Genomic DNA, 8,541 nt, shown 5'->3' on the forward strand with positions numbered 1-8,541 from the left:
GTTCTGCTGCTACTTCTTTGTTTATCCAGAATGCGTATCTTAGGGACTTCCTTCCAGGAGTCCCTGCCTTTGATCTTTCTCTCCCCAGTGTTCAAGAAGAAGAGCTGATTTTTATACTACCCAAAGGAGTCTCAAATTGGCTTACCATCACCTACCCTTCCTCTCCCTACAACAGATACCCTGTGAGGTAGGTGCAGCTGAGAGAGAGCTGGGACTGGCCCAAGGTCACCCATATGGAAGAGTCAGGAATCAAATTCAGTTCTCCAGATTGGAGGCCACCACTTTTACCCACGACATCAAGATGGTTCTTAAGGAAGCAACAACCTCCATCTATCCTAGGCTTACATAGCTAGAATGCCTAGCTCTGCTTTCTTATTTCAACATGGATTTAACAATTAAGAGTATCCAATTTCTTTTCTAAAGCAACAAATCTTTTGTGAACTTTATTCTTGTTGTTGTTAGGTGCGAAGTCATGTCTGACCCATCGTGACCCCATGGACAATGATCCTCCAGGCCTTCCTGTCCTCTACCATTCCCCGGAGTCCATTTAAATTTGCACTGATTGCTTCAGTGATCCATCCAGCCACCTCATTCTCTGTCATCCCCTTCTTCTTTTGCCCTCAATTAGGCTCTTCCCCGGGGAGTCCTTCCTTCTCATGAGGTGGCCAAAGTATTTGAGTTTCATCTTCAGGATCTGGCCTTCTAAGGAGCAGGTAGGGCTGATCTCCTCTATGACTGACGGGTTTGTTTGCCTTGCAGTCCAAGCGACTCACAAGAGTCTTCCCCAGCACCAAAAGCCTCAATTCTTTGACGCTCGGCCTTCCTTATGGTCCAATTTTCACAGCCATACATTGCAACTGGGAATACCGTAGCCTTGACTAAACGCACTTTTGTTGGCAGGGTGATGTCTCAGCTTTTTAGGATGCTGTCTAGATTTGCCATAGCTTTCCTCCCCAGGAGCAAGCATCTGTTAATTTCTAATCTGCAGTCCCCATCTGTAGTGATTTTGGAGCCCAGAAAAATAAAATCTGTCACTATCTCCATATCTTCCCCATCTATTTGCCAGGAATTGAGAGGGCCAGATGCCATGATCTTTGTTTTCTTGATGTTGAGTTTCAAGCCAACTTTTGCACTGTCCTCCTTCACCTGCATCAACAGGTTCTTTAGTTGCTTTTCACTTTCTGCCATTAGAGTGGTATCATCTGCATATCTGAGATTGTTGATATTTCTCCCTGCAATCTTGATCCCAATTTGCGACTCCTCTAACCCCGCCTTTCTCATGATGTGCTCCGCATACAAGTTAAATAGGCAAGGCAACAGTATACAGCCTTGCCGAACTCCTTTCTCAATTTTGAACCAATCAGTGATTCCATTTTCAGTTCTCACTGTTGCTTCTTGACCTGCATATAAGTTTCTCAAGAGAAAAATAAGAGTCTTCTGTGAGATTCCTTCCATTTTGGTCCTTTATCATACCCATCTTTTCATGAAACGTTCTCTTCATATCTCCAATTTTTTTGAAAAGATCTCTGATCCCGCAAGAAGCAACCAAGAGACATCTTTGTGGGCTCTGACAGTAAGGCTGCAAGAAATACTCTACCCAAAAAGCATCAGGCGACGCTGCTGAGTTTGGTGGATCAAGAAGCACAAATATTTCAAGACCTGCCAGCATATACATCATGGAAAAGAGCACAATTCCATCTTTTGCGACCACCTGAAGAAAGTGACGAACAGTGGGGCAATTACCTGGTCTTTCTTAGGAAAGACAGCAGCAACTTTTAGGTTAGGGCCAACATACGATGGGAACTGACTATATATTACTTAAGATAATAAAAGATTATATTCTCATATGTATCAACAATTACTTTGCTAAGAAAGACAGCAGTAATTGTGGGGTTAGGACTAATATGCGATGGGACCTGAATATGTACTTTTAAAGATAATAACAGACTATATTCTCACATGTATCAACAAATATTTTGCTAGCTGGTTGTTTTTTTCTTTTCATCTTTCTGTAAGCGCTTCATATACAATAAAAATAAATAAAATATATATTAAAAAAGAAAAGATCTCTGGTCCTCCCCATTCTATTGTTTTCTTCTATTTGTTTGCACTGTTCATTTAAGAAGGCATTCTTATCTCATCTAGCTTTTCTCTGGAATTCTGCATTCAACTGGGTGTATCTTCCTCTTTCTCCCTTGCCTTTCTCTTCCCTTCTCTCCTTAGCTATTTGCAAAGCTTCCTCAGACAGCCATTTTGATTTCTTGCATTTCTTTTTCTTTGGGCTGCTTTTAGTTGCTACCTCTTGTACAATGTTGCAAACCTCCATCCATAGTTCTTCAGGCACTCTTGTCTATCAGATCTAATTCCTTAAATCTATTTGTCACCTCTACTGTATATTCGCCGGGGATATGATTTAGTTCATACCTGAGTGGCCTAGTGCTTTTCCATACTTTCTTCAATTTAAGCCTAAATTTTGCAACAAGAAGCTGATGATCTGAACCACAATCAGCTCCTGGTCTTGTTTCTACTGACTGGATAGAACTTATCCATCTTTGGCTGCAGAGCACATAGTCAATCTGATTTCTGTGTTGACCGTCTGATGATGTCCATGTGTAGAGTCGTCTCTTGGGTTGTTGGAATTGAGTGTTTGCTATGACCATTGTATTTTCTTGACAAAATTATCCTAGCCTGTGCCCTGCTTAATTTTGTACTCCGAGGCCAAACTTGCCTGTTATCCCAGTTATCTTTTGGCTTCCTACTTTAGCATTCCAATCCCCCATGATGATAAGTACATCATTTTTGTGGTGTTGCTTTATTCTAAAGCACAGCAAACTCATGGCAAAGCATGAGACCCACAAAGGGTGATGGCTGGAGATCTGAGATTATAACAGATTCCCAGGGGTCAGATAACCAACTGTGAAGACTATGGGATTACACCCCATTGAATTTCCTCCCCTTCCAAACCCTGTCCACTTCAGGCTCTAACCCCCTCCAAATCTCCAAGTATTGCCAAAGCAGAGTGGGCAACCCTATTCCCACAGTGCTGTTACTGATGAGGATATTGATGACTGCCAACAATACTAAAGTTTTGGCAGAAAACAGAACGGGGCGGTTGCAATGACACACAATGGCCTGTGGTGAGGAGCCAAAGTCTTTCACTTATAAAAGAAAGTTGTATTCTGCTCAAGAGTAACACAGAAATACTGAGTGGGGAAAAGTTTGTGACTTTGCAAACTTGAATTTCAGCTGGATCACCACTTACATGTTTTCTGTTTTTCCTCAGTACCACAGTCATAGACGACCAGAGGCTCACAATGACCAGAGGGTAGCTACCAGATTAGCAGTCATCAGAGTATTTAAAGGTTTAGTGGGCGGAGAGTGGGTATGGCCTGTCCGAGGCAGAGCCAAATCAGGATGCACAACAGGCCATGCCCACTCAGGACTTTAGCCCAATCAGTGGGCCCACAGTCCTGGCAGGCCCACCCTTCCATCCCAGCCAGGGACTCTGTTTGCCCCTGGACACTCACCAGGACACATGTAAGTGTCCTGGGGGTGGGGGCCTCCATTCCCATTGGGCCAGGAAGCCCTCATGCTGCCTCTGTAAGATGGTGTGAGGGCTTCCCAGCCCAATGGGAAGCCAGCAGGGGATCTTTCCCTTCCCCCTTTGGCTGGGAAGCCTCCCTCCTCCCCACCCCCGCTTCCCTGTCATTTTAAAATGGTGCCCTGGCTGGGAGCCAACCTTGGGGATACTGGGGGGAGGAGGGAGCCCTCCCCTGGCAATTTAAAATGGCGCTGAGGCTGGGGGGGGGGGAGGCTGCCTTTCACTCTCTCTCTCCTTCCTTCCACCTTTCTTTCTTTCTTTTCTTTCTGTCTGTCTGTCTGTCTGTCTGTCTGTCTGTCTGTCTGTCTGTCTCCCCCCTCCACTACCTCGCTAGCGCCTGCTGCATTCTTGACTACAGCAGGCTTTTTACTAGTATGTCTTATAGAGCAGCTTGCTTAGACTGAGGAACATGCTACTATGTCATAGGCCTAGCTCCCTGGCCATCCCACCAGAAATCTGTGCTTAACTTCACTGTGTCATGTATTTGTCTGTTACAGTGCACGTGTATTGTTATCGGCCAAATTCTCCAGGAATGACCAATAATCGTGCACATCATCAAACTCTAACTGTGTAAGTAACTACCATAAATTGGGACTTTGTCCATCGACCAGATAATATGCAGTCTCCATGCAAAATGTGCTAAATAACACACACATCCTGCTCTTTAAACCTTAACTGTTGCACACATACAATGTAACTTGCACAGTATATCACTCACACAGATATTCAAAATTCTTTCCTGCTCGTATAAGTCTGCGTGATCCCATGCCAAGGGCCAACAATGCATCAAGGAAAAGCCAGGAAACAAAGGACTGGCCATCCTACTGTATAGTATTAGAAGCCAGAAGTTTTAATGATGTTCTTGCATCCATTGTGCCAGGAGAAAATTTCAATAAGGACACAGATGCAAACTCAGATTTTATGAGCAGAAACATTTACTAAGGAGCAACATTTATAGTTTCCTGTAATTTATAGCTTTTAGATGCAAAGATATAATGCAAATAAGTTTTCCCTCCCCACTTCTTCCACTGATCAGCTCATGAATAAGGCTGAAAGGAGCTGAAAGGAGGAAGAGGAGACTGAGAATGAATTAGCTTGTCCCGGCATTTCTCCCATCCTTTACTTAAAATGTCATCAACTGGCCATCAGATCGCTTCGCAGCTCAGCACAAAGACTGAGTGCATAGTTATGTTTCATGATCATACATCCCTCCCATCTCAGGCATTCAGTCAGGAATATTGCTTCATGCAACAACAACCAAGCACACACAAGAAATCACAATAGCTCCAGTACAAGATCTTTTTATCTGGACCACAGAAAGGCAGGGTTGTACCCAGGTAAAACTCATGTTTAATTAAACAATGCTTCCCCTTGTAATAGCATCCTAACATTTGTAGCAGGTTATCTGCCTCTCATATCAGAACATGTCTTATAATCATGATTCAATGACATGCTTGTGACAACATTGAGGCGTAGTTGTATGTCTTAGGAGTCACCTGGACCCCTTCTGGAAAAGAGAGGGGAAAGCAGGATAAAATAAAAGTTTTTAAAAAAACTGTCTGGACCTAGGCACTTAGGAGTGGTGCAGTGTGTCATGCAATGAATTCAAAACTAAAGGTGCAGCAGAGTTAGGTTTCAGTGGGTATTATGCACAAAACTATACACTAGATGCACCTATGACAAGAAATAAAAACAACAGATTATTCTTTGGCCAGAATCAGAATCATAAACAAGTATTTAAAAGCAAACACTTTCTTAGTTTTACTCCACGTATTGTAAAATGCATGAATTTAAGTGCACTCTCGGTCAGAACAGCTTTATCAGTGCTGTGGCCAGACCAAGGTCACCCAGCTGGCTGTATGTGGAGGAGTACAGAATCAAACCCGGCATGCCTGATTAGAAGTCCACACTCCTAACCACTACACTAAACTGGCTCTCTTGGGATGGCCCTGCAGCACAGTATCAGTGCTTGGACAAAATTCCAGCAGGGTTTCAGTAAGGTAAAGGTAAAGGTATCCCCCATGCAAGCACCAGGTCATGTCTGACCCTTGGGGTGACGCCCTCTAGCGTTTTCATGGCAGACTCAATACGGGGTGGTTTGCCAGTGCCTTCCCCAGTCATTACCGTTTACCCCCCAGCAAGCTGGGTACTCATTTTACCGACCTCGGAAGGATGGAAGGCTGAGTCAACCTTGAGCCGGCTGCTGGGATTGAACTCCCAGCCTCATGGGCAGAGCTTTCAGACTGCATGTCTGCTGCCTTACCACTCTGTGCCACAAGAGGCTCTTCAGGGTTTCAGTAGTGTCAGCCAAATACCTGTTCTGAAGAGATGGCATACCATGACTGGGAAGGAGGGCTGAATTTTGAAGGCCTTTGTGGTAGAAAAGCAGCATTGTGTGGTATGGAGCGTTCAATTGGAGTTGAGAGTGTGAGTTTCAAATCCACAATGTGCCAGTTGGCTCTGCCTGGGCCAGATATTCTAATTTCCTTCACAGGAGTTTTGTGAGAATGAAATGAAGGAGGGGAAAACAATTCACATCAGATGAATGGTGGGATTAAAATGTACTCAAAACTGATCCTGACAGTCTCCCAACAGGCAAGTACCGATATGGTCAGTGTCTGGAATCATACCTGCAGCTCAAAGGACATTTAATACTAGAAACTGTGTACTCCCCATTCTTTTGCACATGAGAATCCTGATCGAGCACATGAAATGTACATGTAAAATCCCACTTCTGCACATGCATCTTCCGGACTAGATTAGGAGATGTATATATTTATATTAGTTACGTATGCATTAGTTAAGGAAGCATGTGTTCACACTGCTATCTGAGGCTGTGCTTCAATATTTTACTCTGAATTTAAGTGTGAGAAGTATAACATGGATCACCCAAATAAGAAAGGGGGTCTATAATTTCCAGGTGATGTGTGTTATCACTAATTTTTATCAGGTCAGGAAATTACACTGAGCAGCATTCTCCACATAATATCTATATCTCTCAGTTGCATTTGTCCATGCCCACAACCTTCCCATGCAGAAAGCAGCTTCACTATAGGTTTCTGACATTTCTTATTTTCTAAATGGAAAACACCCCAAGTAACTGATATTGGTGCTGTAAAAGTAAAAAGTACTTAAAGTACAGTAAAGATTTATGAAACTTTTCAGTCTGGCAAATATTCTGATATTTGGGGCATAAATGTGTATCATTTTAGAAGCAGTTATTTTTTTAGGAAGAAGCTGTAAATGCAGTTTTCATCATAAACATCACATAACACATCAGCGCAACATTAAAAACAAACAGGACAAAAGCGACCTTACATGTAGTATGACTCTACTGACAGAGCCATTTCATACACCATATGGCTGCAAACTTAGGATGGGCATCAGTTTTACCTCCAACGTTAGAGATGATCACACTTCCTGGTAAGTGAACCATACAAGGACCTGCTTGTCATTTTCACATTATACATTTTAAATTTAAAAAGGAAAATGTTCGGTGGGTAAAGGCCAGCAAAGCCCGATAGACATCTTGATTACAATGTCAAATCAGAATAAATTCCCCTCTTCTTTAAAATATTCCATGAAACTGAAGGATTTAAATATAATCCAAGAGACAAATGTGAATATTCTGTGGTGTGTCTTGCAGTAAGAGCAGTACCTTGAGAATGAAATTATATCTATTTACTTGAAATCCTTTCCTAGGTCAAAAGAATATTTTTAATTGGCAGAAAGAACCTTTGATTTTTATACAAATGCAGAATATATTAGACATTATTTTGGCAACTGTATATAAAGCCAAAGAAGCGTAAAAATTGTTATTCTATGTAATTTGTTATTTTGAATCCACATGCTGGCATATCTTGTCTACCTTTGTTTCAGAATTCTGACTTTATTTTTTGATTTTTTGATAGTCATCAAATATTCATTTGAACAATATTTTTTGAAAACATTTTAATGTTATTTAAAATAGTTATCATCTGCAATGAAAAGTACAGTCAGCTGAATAGAAAACTTCAGTATTCCTTATTCCTTTTCTTCAAGTTAAGTATTATTTAAAAATGGTAGATTTATTGATAGTTTGGAGATAATATTTGTCAATGCTACAAAAATTTGAGTAAGGATTAGGATTTATTGTCAATCGGTAGGTATAAAAAACAGATTTTAAGACATTCCCTATCACAGAATGAACATGTTGCTTGACATTATAAATAGGTTTAATATTATTGCAGAGTGCAATAAAAAAGACGTGCATACCCTGTTTCATTAACCTAAACATGATTTATTTTCCAAAATTAAGATTCTTTTAAATGTAATCAAACATAAATGGACAATTATATTTGCAAGAATGTTATGTGGAAATCAAGACGTTAACGTTAACATAAAATATATTTGGTAAAAATGCAAGAATTATCTTGACAAACAATGCAGTAACACTGTAAACATTTTATACATACAAGTGAAATAAAACCTGAACAATTGTTTATGGAAAAAGAGACAAATACTAAAGCTATTCATTTTACTTAAGACTATAAGCAATATATGAAAGAGTGGGGAAAGCAGAATCACAGCATTGCTTTTGAAACCCCCAAACGTCTCAGAGGCGAGACGTTTTCTACATTTTAATATCTATTTTTCTCTCCAAACTCAAAATGCTCCTAATTTATTTATCAACAGCCATATCAATAAAATATTTTATTTGATATACATCAGTTTCCTGTCCTATTTTTAAAAGTCTGATAGGAATTCCTAAAAAATATAATATGCCATTAGTTACATTTTTGTGACATTACTGTGACTCCTTTCTCTAAGCATTGAAACCAAAAGAATCCATTTCTCATCCACTTGGTATTGAGGTGTATAATGTATTAGTACCAAATAATGCAGAAGGACTGCACAGTTACAAAGTCAGGGGATTTATCCCTGGCAATGTCTTCTGTATG

The sequence above is a fragment of the Paroedura picta genome, chromosome 1, assembly GCF_049243985.1.
Source record: "Paroedura picta isolate Pp20150507F chromosome 1, Ppicta_v3.0, whole genome shotgun sequence".
NCBI lineage: Eukaryota > Metazoa > Chordata > Lepidosauria > Squamata > Gekkonidae > Paroedura > Paroedura picta.